Here is a 19633-nt window from a genome sequence, read left to right on the forward strand (position 1 = left end):
GACAGCCTTGAGCTCTCCAGATGTTTTGGGAATATATCTCCTATCAGCCCTAGACTCTATAGTCTATGGTGAGGGATCTCAGGAGTCATAGGGCAATATACCTGAGACGCTACAGGTTGCTCATGCTTGATGTAAGCTATGCAGGTACATAATGGACAGCAATTTTAAGAGGATGTCAAGCTAGTATTGCCAATCACGCCATGCCAATGTGAGAATCTGTTTTAATAATAACATACTTACATTTGATACATAAAAGGTAACTTTGTTTAAGGGTATTATAATGCTTGCAAATGGTTCTGATGTTGTGATATAAAACCACAAGGGCAAATGTTGAGTGCTTAGTAAATTTCATCAAAACACCAAATATCATTACAAATGGGCAAGCATGCCCTTTTACGTATGTTATAAGGAGAGAACGAGTAACCATGGATGTGTGGAAACATAAGGAGAAACAAGTCCAAAGGCTGAGTTTCTTTATATGGTCACCGCATAATGGAGCTACTCGAGGATACTTTTAAAACATTTTATAGACTTGTCAAGGAGCACCTTCTGCCTTCTATTTACTACATAGTGATCGCCCTCATCCCTCAACACTCAGTACGAAGCTACCTCTGAGGCAAGAGATGTTTGTATGGTGTTGATGTGGAAAATACCTGAGGCACATATAGTGTGGAACTGAGATACCCCCCTCCCATCTCTGCCTTGCTCTTTGGGGAAGATCCAGTTTTTTGATCCCCAACACCAGTTGGTCTATGAGTTCTGCTGGGTGGCTGCCAAATATTCTGCTACACCAGGAAACATATAGTAAATAATATGACAACCAAAATCTTGGCAATTGAGAGAGTTGACCTAATGAAGGGGTCTTAACCCTGGAAACATAAAGGTAGAGAAGGTTCAAAAATAGAAATGTTTGTGATTTTGTGGCTTCAGTTCATGGGTAGACCAGAAGGTGAAGGCTATAGCACCGTTGGTTCTGAATAAAAAGAGTGTTTTGAACACTGTAAGCACGTTTGGAAGACAGTTGTTAAAGGAAATCTTAGAGGTGTATTGGGAAAAAGCAGCAGTAAACGTCAACCATGATCCAAAGATATCAGGCATGCCCTCCCGTTGTTGGTGATCAAAGACAAAAATGCATTTTGGGGATTAAAAAGGAAAAGAGCAAAATGGAGTGTGTTGTCGACAAAAGAAGATACTGGCAAACAGGGCATTTTTTAATTGTACTAGCCATGTCAACTGCCTCCTTTTTACAAGTGTACAGTGTTCATTTCTAATGATCACTTCCATTATGTATTGTCGTCATAACAAGAATGGTATACTACCTTACTAAGCAACCCACATTATCAAAATCTAGACAAATATTATAAACTATTTTCAGATAGAATTTTCCAAAATTAACAGTCTGGTACCCTCATGTTTACTCCTTCAAAATGCCCCTGTGAGGAAGGGGACACATAGCATCAATGATTGTTCTTATTTGCTTTGCATAAAATTAAAGAGCATGTTGAAACATAAGAATAACAACAACTCTTTACAGTAGATAACTATGTCGGTGATACAGTTCTTGTATGTTTGAATCACTAAGTAAATAATGCATGTCTGCTGAGTTTGGTGCTCGTTTAATTTTTCTGAACACCTTAGCATGAAATCGTTGCTAACCGTGAACCATATATACTTTTTCAGGCAGCCTCAGAATTTGGCTGTGGAACAAAATGGTTGCGACATCTGTTACTTCATTAGGGGACAGAGGGCCCAGCTTTGGTGGAATTCTAGTAGAGCAGGGTCTGTAAGCGGAAGCTGGGCTGTGCACATGCTCAGTTCCCAGTGCAGAGACTTCCGTAGAGAGTTATGCACTGTCACAGATGGCCCAGGCATCGTCCTGCGCCTCAGAGACAGCCCATGGGTTTTTATTGCATGGTTCTCAGGGCACTAGTGCTGTCCATTTTGCTCTGATCTACAAAGCACCAATAATCCTCCCTAGCCCAGACATCCCTATTCCCCGGGTTCATATATAAAAGACTGACCGCTGCTGTCTACTACTCCGTACTCCACACTACTACTTCCTCCTCCATGCTACTAATACTCCGCCCCACCTTCTCAATCATACTCTTTCACTCTTGCATTCACTCCTTACACTTCTCTCACCTAATCACACTTGTTGGCCTTTTATGCACACTTGCAACTCAGTACCACTTGCACAGAGCGCCTAGAGATCATGGAAATGGCAGCAGTGTGCGGCATAAATCAACACAACAGAACATTCACTAACCAATATATCTTCTGCTCCAAAAATCGCCTCCCCCTTCCTTCCTCATGCGGGTGTCTTGGTCTTCCACCTATTCCTTCTCTGTCCTCATCCAAACAACCCATAACTTTCTGCTTTCTGAGGATTCTTGTAGCCCTCTCCCCGATTTTCTGGTTGGTCATTTGGCTCTGTCCAATCTGGCCCTGTCTTTCCTAACAGGGAGGGATGATTGTTACAGAAATCTTTAAAGAGTATGTTAAGTCCAGCCCCTTTTCTCCACTTGGGGCCGCTGTGAGGGCCCGGTTGCATAGTGCCCAAGTTTGTTAAGGGGACCGCAGCTCACTTCCCCTTAAGATGAGTACAGTTTTTATTTGCGGCCCCTGGTGGTTTAGTGCTGCCGTCCCGGTCTCTGCAGCTCAGGCTGAGGCTGGCGTTTGGTGCGCAGCATCTTTAACCGCTGGGTAGGAGCTCTGGCTCCTCATTCAGTTTCTCCCTTTCTCTTGGGTCTTTTAGCAAGCTAGATATGTAGGGCTTAGGGTGGATATACCAGAGCTCTTGCTCACTTTCTGCTTGCTCTCTTTCTCCCACTGGACATGGGTTTGTACGGGGGTGCTGATGGATAGCTGTTATGCGTTGGTCTTCTCCCCTGACTACCATTTCTTTGCCATCTCTGAAGAAATAAAAGAGATGTTGGCCACTTTGGCTAGGAGGCATGGGGAGATGCAAATTGGTACTGCATACACATAGGTTGTCACTTGGGGAGGGGATAGGAAATGAGGCCCACCTGGCAGCCACTTTCCCCCTCTGGCTATGATTGCCTCTGAATACCTCTCTGGTCGGCCTCCACCTCAGACTAAGAGGGGTTTGCATCTCCTCTTGACAAGATCATGGTATTGACCTTGTCACACTACCTAAGATACGTGCGACAACCTATGTAAAGAAAGGGAAAAACAATCTGCCTAAAATCTACACTGGCAGACTGTGCACACTTCAATAATGAAATGATCCAAAAACATCATTGCATTAAAAATGGTTGACCAAATACATTAAACATGGATTAACTAGCAAAATGAATGAAGACAAACAACAAATATTAAAAGAATAGGACATACAATAGCAAAAGCAGCTGGACTTGAGAGCATTTGAAATATCTGTTTTCATGTTAGAAAAATAATCAGCTGAAATATCAATGTAGAATGTGTACTGATGTGGGTGTGGCCAGAAGCTGCTATAACATGATATTTCCCTGCTGCTCTGTTCTTTGCTGTCACTGTTTGCCCTTTTTGTGGTGATTAGACAGTGACTGTGGCAGAAAGGTCTGCAAGAGGATCAGAAGTGACCGACCACCAGAGAAGGGGCAACAAACACAGTTCCAAAGGCAGAGGCAGAATATCTGAAATGGCAGCCTCTTCCTCAAGGGACTGAGCATTGTAGAGAGGTGGAGTGCACGAGCCCCCTGACCCCTGTTTCGCGTGACAGATATCAATGGTGCATATCGCTACTGGCGTCTATTCCCCCCACCAGATTACTGCCAAGGCGACAGACGCCACTGACTGAAGCAGCCCCACAGACCATAACTGGATGGCATCACCGAAGCAATGAACCTGCTGGCGATGGGACAACTAAATGAGTTGAGTTGTAATCATGAAGAGGCAACATGATGGAACACACACACAGACACACCCACACATAGATGTGTTAGACATGAAGCACATGCATCCCTGCACAAAGCTATACAGGCTGCACAGGCACTTAGGCCAAACTGCTCTTAGACACTAAGAACACGCTTACAATAACTAGGGCAGAGATCACATACACCCTATCTTTCTTATGAAAAAATGCAAATCACACAATAATGCATACAACTGCTTGCTTAATGCAGAACACAACTACACTGAGTGAGCATGTAAACCAAGATGGAGGACGCAGCCATGTTAGATGAATGGGAGCCATTGAGAAGCCTTAACACTGTAGGGAGAAAGATTCAGTCTTGCTGAGCCAGCGAAAAAGTGCCAGACCCGGACAGATCAGACAGCGCGTGCACAGTGACAAGGTCATTATGTGAAGGCAGGTTTGAGCAAGCATTGGAAACAATTAGCAAATCCCAGGTGAGAGACATAACTCAATCTCAATAAACAAAGAAACAAATGTTGCAGAAATGTCACATTCCCATCAGTTTACACCTGACACAGAGGAGGAAACAGCCTGTACATGTCTTCAGAGGCCAAGGGAGGTAATAACATCTATAGTAAAACCAGCTACAATCATCACAAATTACTGTGCAGGATTATCTGAAATGCGGTCCCTACACACGTCACTTGCAGTGGCAGGGAATGCCTATTCAGAGACTCCGATTCCCATCCATATCATTGGGACAAAAGATACAATACAGCATGAAGGTGAAAGCTCTAATGTCCTTGCTTGTAGCCAGGGGAGTCAGCGAGTGTTAACCTTATTGGAACAAGCAGCACCCTGAGGCCCTTCTCACCACTCCCTATTGTGCTCATGTGCTAGTAACCTTCCAAGGCATCAAGGCTGAGAAAGCCCACACTGGTCAATCCCTAACCACCTTTAACACTCACTCACACTTTGTTAGCAGCATTCACTCACAACTCAGTAGCATGACATCATTTCACTTGCAACATTTAGGAGATGGTCCCAGGTGGAGCCACCAGATAACCTGTTTCGAAAGGAAGCACTAACCCCATATATGGCGCACGCATTGTGGAGTCCGAGGAGAGTGCTGTCTTGCTGTGAGACTCCCATGTCCTATTCTTCAATTTAAACTACTTCTCAAAGAAATACTGCTGCTTAACGGCGCTGCTAATACGGCATACTTTTGCAGTTGGAAGCACTGTGATTGGCTGGAGCCATGACCCTTATTCTATTGGCTCATTGGTAGCTCCCACCCGCACATCCTGGAAATGCTATATAGCGTGAACACGCAGGCATTAGCGCACGCGCATCAAGGAGTGTAAAGAGAGTGCTGTCTTGCTGTCCTGCAGCCCATGGCCTGAGTAAGGGTGCAGCCTCACTAGATACATGTTGTGTTTATTATTTTGTCATTTCAGCAGCATTTCCTCCAGACGCTTGTTTGTTATCAGCACTTGCTTTATGCATAGTGTTTTGTTGTAAGGGAGGGGAGTCGGACTTAGTTTGTGCCTCGAGTCAGTCGGGCGTTCCCCACGAGCACGCTAGACAACAGTGCTTCACTTTAAAGTGGAATCAAATGGTGTATGACCTAAGGAGTGGGAAGGTAAAGTGTAAGTTAATGATACCTTGTCATGCCTCTCCGTCGCTTCTTCCAAAGGAAAAAATACAGACCAAACGGACTGGTTTCCTTAAAGCAAACTGGAGCATGTCTGCAAATGCTACATTATCAAATATGTTTGTCACGCTGACTGAGGATAGAGGTATTGTGCAATAAGGAGTTCCGCTCCAGCCCTTAACTGCTCCAACTACTACTTCGGCACCACCATCGCTTTTGTGTTCAAGTACATCAGATTACTTACTAATGGGAGCTGTGAATTTAGATGAAAATCAATTGCCTGAGGTTGCAGTAGTGAACTCACAGTTATCTCTTTCCTTGGAGCACATAGACCCAGATGACTTAATTGACTGTACAGTGGTGGATTGAATTTCGTACGTTCCCTTTATGGCTCCAGCCATCTCAAGTGAGTTGGCCAAACGAGTGTGCCTCTCACTTGGTCCTAGGTTACCATCTTTGAGGGGGCGGGACGTACAACTGCACAGATTCCTAGGTATTTCCCAAAATGACCTTCATAAAAGGTTTAATTACGGCACTTGACTCCAAAGCGCCAAAGTCTGTGGCCCAGGAGGGAACTCATATTGCTACTATTGTTGCTGAAGTAATGAAGTGGTTGTGTGATATTAAGTATGTGACCCAGTGCAATGCAGATGATGGTTTAGGTCAAGATCCTACTCCCCCTTTGATATAGTGAATATTTCCTTGGGTGTTGTAGATATGGGGGCGTGTGACCTTGATTCTCAGGTGTGCAATGGTATGAGCAGTAACTTGGGAGTGAGTGCCCCCATATGTCCACGATAGTACTAAAACAAAAGTATGTACAAAAAGAAAAATCTAAAAATCAGAAGGCACGCATTTGGGGAAGAGCTTTGGACACAATTAGGGTTAGGCATAATGATTTACCGATACAGGTTAGAAATCAGCAGCCTGGTGTACAAGCAGTGCAAGAACCTTTAGATGAGCTCTTGAATGAGATAGAGAGTCAAGAAAGACAAGCTGTAGAACCCTTAAAAAAGGTGCATTTTGAAAACAGTGGTGTGCAATTGCATCCTCAATCAAGCATAATTCGAGAGGAGAAATTGTCCATTTTAGATCAGAGAATACGCCAGATAGAAGAGTCAGTGTATCTCCATCTTTTTAATATTGTGCCTGCTCACAGTTCTAAACTCTCCACCAATAGTCACTTCACGATTGACTGGTCATGAGCAGGGTCTACCTATGCAATCATTAATCAAAGATAATGACCAAATAAAGATGCCGAGCACAAACACTAAACATAGTAGTGGACAATCTGGCCAAAACTTCCATACGTTAACAATTCAATGTAGATCGGGACTGCATGATCTTTATGATCTGAACCGTACCTCAATACTTAATATCGTTGCTGTGCTATAGAGTTTAGAGGATTTATCCTGTGATGATATAGACCAAGTGTAATTTCCTAATGATTCAAACTTATCTTGTGCCAGAAAGTGGATCCAGTCTGGCGTTGTTCTCAACTTAATATGGCAAGCCAGAAAATCAATTTTTGATCTGGGTTTCACCCTTTCATATGAAACATTTCAGAAAAAGAGTTCCAACATGAAAAAGCAAATAGTACATCCACCAACCATCAGTTAGTGTGTCAAAATTTAGACTCCAGAATTACCTATGTATCAAACCATGTGCACGAGAGAAATGGAAATTCCCTCATTTCCAACACACCAGAAGACCATACGTGAGTTACCCATGACTCATAACCATCACAAAATGACTCACTTCGTACATTGAAATTAATTCGCTGGAATACTCGAGGCCACAGCCATTTTATGAACAACAAACCTCGAGACATTGGGCAATTTGATATCATTGTATTGCAAGAAACTTGGTTATTGAACATTCCAGTATGGAATAACTACAATGTCCTAATCATATCTGCTATACAACCATCTAAGGGTAGACCTATGGCGGGCCTGCTAGTGGCCTCTAAACTATCATCCGGCCTAACTTTGACCTAATGTGCCAAACCTAATCACCATGTCCAATTAGTTAGAATCTCCATTGGCTCAAAACCATAGCTTTAATAAATATTTATTGGAACCGAGCAACCATTTCGGATGATGTTTTTTTATGGCTATCGAGTCTCTGTTGGTCCTAATCGCTTCTGACACATAGGTGACAGCTACTTTTGTTCTAGGTGACTTGAATATTCATTGCCTATCCAATAAACACCAACATGATACTGTCTTGGTTCATATGTGTACTAAGCTTATGGCAGATCGACAACTATTAATGCTTAATGGAGCGGTAGAGGGAGAGTACCTTGCCAAACAGACATGGCGTCGCCAAAACCAGCAAGCCACCATTGATTATATATATACGGACCGTAATACCTTCTCACTTATTGATAAGTTTAGCATTCAACAACAAAGTGTCAGTGATCATGACCAACTGAAGTTATCTTGGCGATGGAACGCATCTATTAGATCCTTTGAAGGCTCGAGTACGCGGCAGATGGTGTCTAGTGGCCGCAATCGTTTGCAGATGTCTGATGACCAACTATATAGTTTTTATTAGTCGAACATTTAAGATACCTGGGAAAACAGCTGAGCTAGCGTCTGATGGACTCTATGAAGCAACCCTCAAACTTTTTACAGAGGTACAGATGAGGTCAACCAAACTGATATTCAAGCATAAACATCTCTTCGATCACGAACTTAAGCAACAAAAGCCCTTCTCCTTAAAGCAACTAAGTTTACAAAAAATGTTTCCCCAGTCGACTGTTATTTGCAAATAAAATGGCTGAAAGCAGAATATAAAAATGGGGTAATATCCAGAAAATCTCTCATGTATCAACAAGTTGGAGAGAACATGTTACAGGCATTAGCATATAAGAATTCGAGAGCAATATGGCAATTACTCAATCAGTCCACGCTCACATCACAGCTCTCGCTGCAAATAAATGCTGTCACTGAACAGACCTGGAAAGACCATTTTTCAACACTGTATGCTTCACACGATCAATTGGCTGTAGAAGCAAGTGGTACATCACTGACTAAGCTCTCTCTTAACTTTGATTGTGAAGATATCAAATATTACATCTCAAAACTGAGTAGATCGAGAGCGCCGGACCCTGATGGCCTATCAAATACCATTCCAAAGGCTATCCCGGATCTATGGGCACAGATATTACATCTCATTTTCAGTGATGTCATTGGTTCTCAACAGATACCAGCCTCCCGGGAAAAAATCAACGATAATCCCGATTTTTAAAAAGGTAATCGACAACATCCTGATAGTTATCGTCCAATTGCACTTTTAGACGTTCCTAGGAAACATTTTTGGCATTTGATGCTGAGAGATCTTAATGTATCGATCACTAAGAATAAACTATATGATCCACATCAGACGGGGTCAATTCCTTGTATTGGCACAGCAATAAACCTAACCATAATAATAGCAATCCAACACCAAGTTAAAACGTCTAAACAGCCCATTTATATGGCATAAATCCGCCTTTGATTTCTTTAGTAGGTCACTGTTGCTGGAAAAATTAACTAGAGCAGCTTTCCCTCCATCCCTTCTAGCTTCAATTACTCAGCTGCACTCGAAGACCTCTGTTCGTGTCAGATTGACAATGGAAGGGCAACTCTCAGCCCCAATAAATACATACCGTGGGCGGGAGCAGGGTTGTGTCCTGGCAGCTATTTTATTTAATTTTTTTATAGCTGATATGCAGCTGAAACGTACAATGGCCATTTACCTGTGGTGAGAAGAGTAGCAGTTCCCAGCAAAACAGACACAAAATGATACAACGTTGTAACCCTGTAGGCACTCTCAAAGGCAAAGTGGTAATACTGACAGCAGCAAAGGGAACACACAGTCTTTCTCATCACCTTGCGAAGGTGCACTGAGTGCTGAGAACAGAGCTGGTTCCCAGGCCTGTGGAGACCAGCCAATCCGGGCAAACAAATCCAGGGGTGAATGGCGGTGGGCAAGTGATAACGGTAATCCTGTGACCTTGCAACAGTGTAATAGATCATTTTTGGTGGAAGGGTCGGGCAAGCCAACCGACATGCAAGGGCCAGTAGAATAACCTCTAAATGTGCCAACTATAGGTGATACCACCCCAATCACACATTCAGGCTTGCTCTTAGGTTTTTGGGGAAGAGCCCTGATTTGTGATGTCAGAATGTAACAAAAGCCCATGACATGGGCTCAGGAGCTGTGATTCCTGGAGAATTATTTCCTGTAGGATCCCTGTCTGTTATGGAAAATAAATGAAAGTTCTAACTTTCCCTTGGCTCAGACCTCCGTAAGTATGCCGGGGAGGGTTCATTGGGCCCTGGGTGCTCTGAACAGTGATTACGTAGTGTGAGACCCGGTCCTCTCTGGCATACCTAGTCAACAAGAGGTAGCAGAGGGATGGTTCACTACACACGTTTGGCATAGAGCCGCCTCTTCCGTCGCAGTGCCTAGAGGACTGTGAGGCACCTCACAGAGCATGAGTGCACACAGAAAGTGCACCCTGTGCGGAAGCCTTCAGGAGCTGTCTTGGAAATATCCTGCCCGTGGTCCGTGAGGAGCCCAGCAGACCAGAAGTGTGGTGTGGCAGCATTGGGGAGAGCCGGCGGCGGAACAGCGTCAGTGGATCACGGAGTGTAAGTATTGACTGCGTCACAGAGTAATTCGAGGGGGGCAGTAAAGAAATGTTGGGTGTGAGGTGGTGAGGAGCATTATTGAGTATTGGTGTAGTATTGTTGAGTACCGATGTGGTATTGTTGAGAAGCGTGAAGTTTTGTCAAGTATCCAGAAGTATAGTAGGGAAAGGAGCGGCAGCAGATGTCATTTTTGTGGTTAGGGAATATTCGGTCTTGAGGTAAAAGGTTTGTGTGAATAGCCAAGACTGTTGACTTAAGGGTACGGATGACAGAAGTTATGTATATATTGGATTCCCTGTGATTGGGCGTTTTAGCTCGGGACATGGATGACAGTATCCCAATATATAGGGCTTAGCAAATGGAGCTACCTTAAATTGCGGAAAGGCGTTCTTCTGGTTAAGTCTTGTGGAGGCGTTTTATCTACAAGGCGACACTGTAGGTACAGATTGAGCATGTGAAATATTGGTATTCCCTGGTAGGAGTTAGGATGACAGCTGTGGATATGTGTCAGGGTTTTGAAAATATCTGTATATCGAGAGAATGTCGCTGTGAGTTCTGCTAGTGATTTCTAGCATTCCCTCACTTAGCAAGAGGTGTCGTCACCAGGGAGGTCTCGGTATAGGACTAGGAGAGCATGAGGTGGTGCAGAATGTGGTTTTCACAATCAAAAATTGACAGAGGAAGCTGTTCTGTGGCAGTGTGCTGAAGGCACATGCGTGAGATTGGTGGGTGTGCCTGTGGAGGCAGAGAGTTGCAGCAGGGGAGGTGCTCGGAGCATGCCTGGAAAGTTGTTTGGGAGCCAGAGAGGCTTGTGACAGTCCAAAAACAACAGTTATTTTGAAATTTGACATTGTGCATGACAAGGCACATTTTGTAAAATAACTGCGAAGTTGTCGTAAACCTCGACTCGAGGTCAAGTAAGTATTAAAAGTAATGTATTGTGGTAAAGGTGCCGGGGGCACTCCCCTACAGCACCTATGTAAGGCCCTTACGCGATATAAGGTAAAGATATGTAAATATAGCATGGAATGGACGAAAAGCGCAGAAGGTAAATTGACCATGGCCAAAGGGCGGTAGGTTCTACAAATATGTGCAGCAACCATTCCACACACATTTGCAAGAGGTTTATAAGGGGAAACATTGAGCAGTCGTATGGCAATATTTGAGCTCTGAAAAATGTTTCAGGATGTTGGGGAGGATGTGACGAGGCATCAATGGATGTTGAACCAACAGGAGACCCTGGGAGAAATGCCATTGGCCTCTGTTCCCCCACCTCCTCGTGACTATGAGAGCAAAAGGGCTGCAGTAGGAACACACGGACTGTACCCTACACAGGAATTAAAAGCAGCAGAGGGGTACTCAAATCCAATATTCGAACCTCCATTCTATACCAAGGAGGAGGGGCAGAAAGGGGCTAGACAAACAGGAGGTGAAAAAGGGGTGCACAGTGAGACCAGACAAGCACAAAGGAAGGGCTGGAGAACAGAGCATCGTGTAGAGGAGGTCCCAAATATGGCCTGCACTCCAGTCGCCCATGTTGAAGTACCAGGAACATACACACTGAGATATGTGACGTGCGATGAGCAAACAAACCAGCAGAGAACCGCACTAGGGCTCTGCCCAGGGCCCATCAAAAGAGCAATACCTGTTGAAGTGCCAATAACCAGACAACCATGGGCAGCTTGGTACCCATTGAGACAACCGTACCAGCAGCTGACATGAAATGAAGACTACTTACAAACGGTCCCAGAAGAGACCGAAAGGGCCTTAATCGAAGGCGAATGGTGATGAGACAAGGGCCCAAGAAGACGTACAGATGAACGAAATAACAACCAAAAGATGACCCGCAAAGACGAAATGTTATAAATAAAGACGTAATGAACTTAGAAGAAGAGGTGATGTTGAAATATAAAGAGACAGAACCATAAAGACGCCTGTAAATAGGCTTGGAACGCAAGAAGCAAAGAAAACAGTACTGCTTGCTATGCTTAGTAGAAGAATAGAGCGACAAGCGCCAACTATATAAATCTGCCTCAATGAAGCACATTATATAAGTGCAAAGCCACTTTATACTAAAGCAGAATTAACCCAGGTTGCTAGGGGTCAAACAGGCCAGGATTTGTACACCAGCACAAAGCCAGACGAAAGAGCAGAAGCGAAACTTAGCAAGAAGCAGCTCATGCCTGGGAATTCAAGGTTAACCCAAGGAAGGGAGGAGAGAGGCAACTTCGAAGAACCGAAACTTAAGAGCATAGCAGCCTGCCCCGTGAAGGTCGAGATAAGGAGTCCCAGGCAGGTGGCGAGGCCGAAGGGAGAACCAAATACGCAAATAGAAGAAAAATGAAGCAGATTCACGGTGTACTAACATGTGACCAGCCAGGCGTGGAGAGGTACCAACGTCTGATGTCACCCAAAACCAGAGGATGCCATAACCTTTCCTGATAAGAAACTACAGTTTCGAGGCCATCCTCTGCCAACTAATTGACACATAGCCTTAAAGTACTGATTGATGGAAGGGGAGGCAGGGTGAATCTTGGGGCGCACCGCATCTGGGTGACCATTCTGCATGCTGCTAATTAAAGTGGAGATTTATGCTTATGGGTGTAACCGACCCAATCACAATGGACCAAATAATGTAGGGTCCTATAGCTAGTAGAACCAATGAGATGTCGTACTATTAGTGACGTTTGCATGAGTGATAGTAGAGGGAAGGGCGTAGACGCCCACCCAACAAGAGTTCTCCAATCCTAACACTCCGTTACAATATACAAATATAGCACCTATACTTAAGTTACCTTTTCCAACCAATAGAATTGCATGACAAACTTTGAGTGTTACACGTCAATGATGACGAGTTCTACCTATAACTATTGCTGCTCAATGATGATGAGGGTGTTGAAGCGAGACGGGCGATCGCATCACTGTTGAATTCCATGTTCCCCCGTTTTCTGTACTTGTCATTAAAAGTACTTCTATTTGCCAAACCATTGAGTTGTCCTTATTGATTGGTGTTGGAGTAAGAGAATCCTGCACCCAATCCGCCTCAAGGTGCAGCTATCTCGTCTTAAAGTACTCGAGGGTGAGCTCTGATCCAATGGGCCCGTCAGAGGTCGCTCCGCCCTCCTGTACACTTGGTAGCGGAGAGGAGGGTTTTGACCATCAATTATTGATTATTGATTAAAATAAGACATCTATTGACCGTCGACACAAAGTAACTCTAGGTCTTCAGCAATATCACAAGTCCTTCACAATTTGGGTGAGTAGACTGTGAAGCTTCCCGTGGACAATGATAGTTTAATTTGATCCAAAACTGCCGTGGGTCTGAAGGGACCAGTTTTAAGAACATAACCCTTCCATTCCTACGGGCAGCGGATCAGGCGAAAGACTGAAGGAGGCGGTAACGGATGCAGTGATCCCGAGGGTCCAGAGAGGAACGATGCGAGTGGTGAGTGAAAGAAAAGATTGAATGCTTTGGCAAATGTCATAGGCATTAGAACAAGTAAGGGAAGAGGCAACGGAGGTGGTGGAAAAAATAAAATAATCAGAAGTAGAGAAGACTGTATATATATAAGGGCATAATGACTTGAGAATAATTGAATAAACAACAGATACTGGGGTAGACACCCGAGAAGAGAGAGGATACCGGGGTAGACATCCGAGAAGAGAGAGGATACCAGGGCAGACACCTGAGAAGAGAGGATACAAGGGTGGACACCTGAGAAAGAGAAAGGATACACATTATTCCTGCACTTTAATATAGCGGTCAGAAGAAAAGTGAACTCAGAGCCCCACATAATAGGGGACAACTAGGCTACCACCACATTTAAAAACGTTGTCAACAGGGTTCGTTTAAACTCCATGTCGGGGTATAAATTAGAGGCAGAAATACTTGTTTCTGTCTAGTCTGTCAAGTGTCTGTCGTACGTGTTCTTTTGTAGGAATTTTGTTGTTGTTTAGAATTAATTAAGATTTTATGCGATTCTATAGTCAAGGGGGAATCGCACACAAATTGATGTTTGAGCAAATTGGTGATATAAAAGTTTGGCGAGAAAAATTGGATTGGAGCTTGCAGTGTTTGGTGCTTGCTCATATTGTTGCCAGTGTTTAAGTTGCACGGAAGCATTCAAAAGTGTTGTATAAGAGGACAATAGAATGGGTCTAAGCATGGAAGAAATCACACCATTAGCACACTTATGTAAGCAACTGCCGAAACTTGCAACCAAGCATAAGAAATATAGCACCAAGAGGGTTAAGGGTACCGCCCACAAGATGTTTATGCCGTGGCCACAAAATCGGTCCTTATCTAAAGCCGTCTTACAGCATGATATGATATGATATGATATGGCATTTGTAACGTGCCTATACACAAGTGTTTCAAGGCGTGACGAGGCAGGGAGGGGGGAATAAGGGGGGACAGACAAACGATCCTACTAGGCCAGGTGTCATTCAGATCGCGCAAGTGCATGGGTAGGGGGGACGGGAAAAGTGAAAGGGGGAAAGGGAGAGGGGAAAGTGCAGTACAAAGTGATTAGTAAAATACAAGATAAATAATAAGGGCCAGCTGGTGGCAAGTGCAGTATAAGTGCAGACAAGTGCTGGGAAGGGGGGCTGTAGGGATACAGAGACAGTCCCGCAGTGCAGGGGTTGCCAGGGAGGCAGTGCAGGGGAGAGTGGCTGGGCCAAGGACCGAGATTGGTGAGTGGCCCAGTTGCTGATTCAGTACAGTTTCAGTGATTTAGCAGGGGAGAGGGGGAGAGAAAGCAGAAGCAAAAAGGAAGGTTTTGAGGTGCTTCCGGAACCGGAGATGGTTCTCCTCAAGTTTCAGGGAGGCAGGAAGGCTGTTCCAGAGGGAGGCCCCTGCTGCGGAGAGAGATCTCCCCCCAGCTCGTTGCTTGGAAAAGCGGCTGACCCTGAGGGAGTTGGAGGCGGATGAGCGAAGAGCTCGAGAAGGAAGATATTTAGGAAGAGAGAGTTGAAGGTATTTTAGCCCAAGGCCCCAGAAGGCCTTGTGGACAATGCAGAGGGTTTTGAACTTAATCCTCGCAGCCACAGGGAGCCAGTGAAGCGATTTCAGTCCTGGAGAGATACGGTCCCTGGGCTTGAGGCCAACAACAAGTCTTGCAGTCTTGTTCTGGATGAGTTGCAGCGGGCGGAGAGTAGAGGCAGGCAGATTTAGATAGAGGCTGTTACAGTAGTCCAGCTTCGAGAGAAACAGGGCTCTGGAGACAGTGAGCTTCTGGGGGAAGGAGAGGAAAGGAAGGATACCTCTGAGGAGGTGCAGCTGGTAGTGTGACTTCTTAGGAACGTCAGAAATGTGAGGAGAGAAGGAGAGTGTGGAGTCGAGGATGACCCCAAGGTTTATTGCCTTGCAGGTAGGAGTAGGAAGAGGGCCAAGAGAGGCTGGCCAGAGAGCCGCAGGGAAGGAGGGAGTGGGTGTGCCGATGAGTAGAATCTCAGTCTTACTGGCATTAAGGCAGAGGTCGTTGGCGGCACACCATTCCTGGATAGCAGAAAGACAGTCAGAGATGAGGGAAGGAGAAGAGGAGGCCGAGGGTAGCCTGAAAATGAGCTGGGTATCATCCGCATAGCACTGAAAGTTGGGGCAGAGAGCAGAGATGCGCATTGCAAGAAGTGCCAGATACTGGTTGAACAGCCAGGGAGAGAGGTTAGAACCCTGGGGGACACCACAGGTAGAGAAAAAGATGTCAGAGAGGAAAGACCCCAGTTGTACCTGGGAGGGTCGATTTGAGAGGAAAGAGGTTAGCCAAGCCAGATCCTGACCAGTGATACCCAGGTTATCACAGAGATGGTTGAGCAGGATGGTATGGTTGACAGTATCAAAGGCAGAAGAGAGATCAAGCAAAATGAGAAAACATGGAATGTTAGAGTCAAGGTTCGAGAGTAGATCCTCACGGATGTTCAGGAGAGCAGTTTCCGTGCTTCTGGCGGCTCTGAAGCCAGACTGATGGTCATGAAGGCTACCAACAGATTCAGCATGGAGATTAAGCTGGGAGATGGCCAGTTTCTCCAGGAGCTTGCCCAGGAAGGGAGTGATAGAGATTGGGCGATACTTAGCTGGGCAGGAAGGGTCGGAAGAGGGTTTCTTAAGAAGGGGGTGCACAAGGGAGTGCTTGAGAGGGGATGGGAAGACTCCAGAGGCGAAGGAGTGGTTGCAGAAGTCAGCAAGGGCAGGAGACAAGGAGTCGATGTGGTCCTTGATAGTTTTGGAGGAACAGGGGTGGACCTGTTTTGACGAGACATTCATAGATCGGACTTGTCTCGAAACCTTGTCAGCAGAAAAAAGGGGAAAGGCAGAGAAGGGGGGAGGTGGGGTGGCTGCAGAAGGGCCAGAGGATGGGCAGGGAATAGAGGGGGGGAGGAGATAGGAGGAGAGTGAGGACATGATGTCCTGAGTTTTTGAAATGAAGTGGGAGGCCAGTGCCGTACAGAGGGCCTGGGAGGGGACAGGAGAGGTAGATACTGCAGCAGGGTTGGCCAGCTCCTTGCAGATTTTAAAGAGTTCGGCCGAATTGTTAGATGCTGCAGTGATGCAGGCTTGGATAAGGGCTCTCTTCTTGGTGAGAACGGAGAGCCGGTATTGCCTTTGGAGCAGGCGACAGGCCAGTTTGTCAGAGGATGAACATGAAGCACGCCATTTCCTCTCTGCCACCCTGCACTTGTGTTTAAGGGTGACGAGATGCGAGTCATACCAGGAGTTGCATTTGGCTTTGGGCTTCAGGCGGATTCTCATGACAGGGGCAAGGATATCAAGAGTATCAGATATAGCAGAGTGGAGAGAGGAGAGGGCTGTTTCAGGATGGGAGTCAGCCGAGGGGGGAAGAGTGGGCGAGAAGGTGGCAGCGAAAGCTTCAACTGACACACGCTTCATGGGTCAGATGACCGAGAAGGAAGGTGGCAGTGATGAGGGTGGCTTTGTCTGTGGGGTAGGGAGGGTGAGGTGGGAAGAAAGGAGAAAGTGATCACTCCAGGAGAGAGGAGTGGAGAGAGGGACAGAGAGGGGAAGGTCAGAAGAAATCAGGGCATCTAGAGTGTGCCCTGCAGAATGGGTCGGCCCAGGCGGGAGAATAGAGAGTGAGAGAGAGTCGCAGAGGTCGCAAAAGAGTCCAGAGGGTGGACAGGAGGCATCCAGGTGGATGTTGAAGTCTCCAAGAATGAGGAGTTGAGTTGTTGAGGACAGGAGTGAGGAGGAGAGGTCCGCCCACTCGTAGAGGAAGGAGGAAATTTGACCAGGTGGCCGATAGATAGTAGCCATGGTAAGGGAATGGCTAGGAGAGAGAGAGTCGGCAGACAAGACATTCAAAAGACGAGTAGGTCTGCGTGGGAATAGCAGTGGCAGGAATCCACTCAGGGAAGATAAGGGCCACACCCCCCCAGCACGGCTGGGCCTGGGCATGGAGAGGATCTTGTAGCCGTCAGGTAGGATTGTGTCAAAGCTCGTGACAGAGCTGGCCGTGAACCATGTCTCAGTGAGACCGAGTATGTAAAGGTCCAGTTCCTCAAGAAGGCGGCAGATATCAGAGGAATGTTTGACGGCAGAGAAGAGTGGCAATGTGTAGAAGGTTGCCATCTTTAAAGGACTTCAGGGGAGGGGTACAGATCAGAGGTACACCCTGCGGAGGTGAAGAAGGAGCAAGGGAGGGGGCAGGGAGTGAGGGTAGAGGCAAGGTAGCCGAGGACAGAGGAGGGGGGACAGCAGGAGAGGAAAGGAAGTTGATGAGGCGCAGGAAGCGTCTATCAAAGAGGTGAAGGTTGGCCTGAGGGCCTTGGACCAAGACAGTCCCATTAGTGTAGACATTAATGTTGGCCTTAGAGGAGTGGAAGGAGGCCAAGAGGACATCCCAACGGGTGCCGCCATTAATGGGAGAAGAGGAGAAAGGAGAGAGCATAGAGACCATATGAAGGGTCCATAGGTCTGGCGAAGGCACGAAAAAGAGGATGTCAGTGAGAGTTTCCTTAGATGAGGCATTGGTGTAGGTTTCAGCGATAGGGAGGCCTGGGTTGGAGACCAGGATGTCCTTTTTAAACTTTTTCCTACCAGATTTATTGAGGAGAGCAGGATAGTCAATGGAGAAGCAGTTAGAAAAGATAGGAGAGATAGAGAGCACCATGGGATAGGAGAGAGGGGGGGGGAGGACAGGACAAGCGCAAGCAGACAGGAAGAGAGCGACAAGCCCTAGTTTACCACAAATGCAGAACACAGTGAACACAGTAATGCATAACAGTTACCCAGTGGAGAGGCCACCTAAGTTTGAAAATCCTGCGAGGGGAGAGAAAGTCCCTAGTTTCCCACTATTTGAAGGGCAAAGTGAATTCAGGGCACCATGCGACTGAAGTGAACAGGTGTAGGTGCGGCGGGCCGAGGAAACAGGTGGAGCTAACAAGGTGGACCAATGCCAAGCGTCCCCTGCGGACACCTGCAGACACAGTGGGAGCCGCAGCTGTAGGAGCCACCCTTTGCCTGAGGGGCCCTTAGCCGTGGGGGCTGCCGGGCAGTGGGGCTGCCCAGGAGGGTCAGTAGATAAGGGGGGGTGGGCGGGCAGGGAGGCGGGCTGGAGGAAGGCACCAGGAAGAGGCTGCAAGGGGACGGGGGAGGGGGAAAACACAACCACGTGCTCGCAGCGCGAACAAAGGTAAAAACAAATCAAACAAACAATATCTCACTTGTGGCCCAGATGGACCTGCAGGATTTCAATCCTGCAGCTGGTCTGCCCGGCGAGCTGCTCTCAACCCCAGGAGCTGCGCAAAGAGGCGAGCGGGGAGAGCAGCCGTCGGGTAGTCCAGAGGGACACGTGATGGTGCCAATCAGAGGGGGGCTGGGCGGGCAGGGGGGGGCGGCTGGAGGAGGGCACCAGGAAGAGGCTGCAAGGGAAGGGGGGAGGGAGAAAACATAACCACGCGCTCGGAGCGCGAACAAAGGTAAAAACAAATCAAACAAACAATATCTCACTTGTGGCCCAGATGGACCGGCAGGATTTCAATCCTGCAGCTGGTCTGCCCGGCGAGCTGCTCTCAACCCCAGGAGCTGAGCAAAGAGGAGCATATGATGACTTGCTTGCATGCCACATATTCAGGCAAGAAGCTAGAAAAACGCCTTGCTGTTCTAGAACTGTGGAAAATGTTCGAACAGTCGAAGGAGGAAGAGCCACCTGCAGACTGGATATTAAATGTATGCAGAGAGGGGGGTGAGACGCCTACCGCGCCACCTGCCCCACCTGAGACAGAAACCGAGGGAAGTAAGCCTGAGGGACTTTACCCATTAAAGGAGCTTAAAGCAGCCACAGGGTACAGCAACCCCGCATATGAGTCACCTACATACAGTAGTGACGAGAATCGAGGGAAGGATCAGGTTCAGAATATTACCTCTGCAGTCCCCCGGGACAAGAGGAGACACAATGATGAAAGGAAGGAACAGGCACAGGCAAGTGCATCTCTCCATAAGGAGAGAGAGGGAAAGAAATGGAA

General features: G+C 46.6%; 1 protein-coding gene across 1 annotated transcript in view; it reads right to left on the reverse strand.

Moving 5' to 3' along the window:
* The window catches only part of LOC138492064 (uncharacterized), a 194896-nt gene that overhangs the window by 7060 nt on the left and 168203 nt on the right, over positions 1-19633 (reverse strand). The window lies entirely within an intron of this gene.

Source organism: Ambystoma mexicanum, chromosome 10 (genome assembly GCF_040938575.1).
Source record: "Ambystoma mexicanum isolate Mex_15411 chromosome 10, UKY_AmexF1_1, whole genome shotgun sequence".
Lineage (NCBI taxonomy): Eukaryota > Metazoa > Chordata > Amphibia > Caudata > Ambystomatidae > Ambystoma > Ambystoma mexicanum.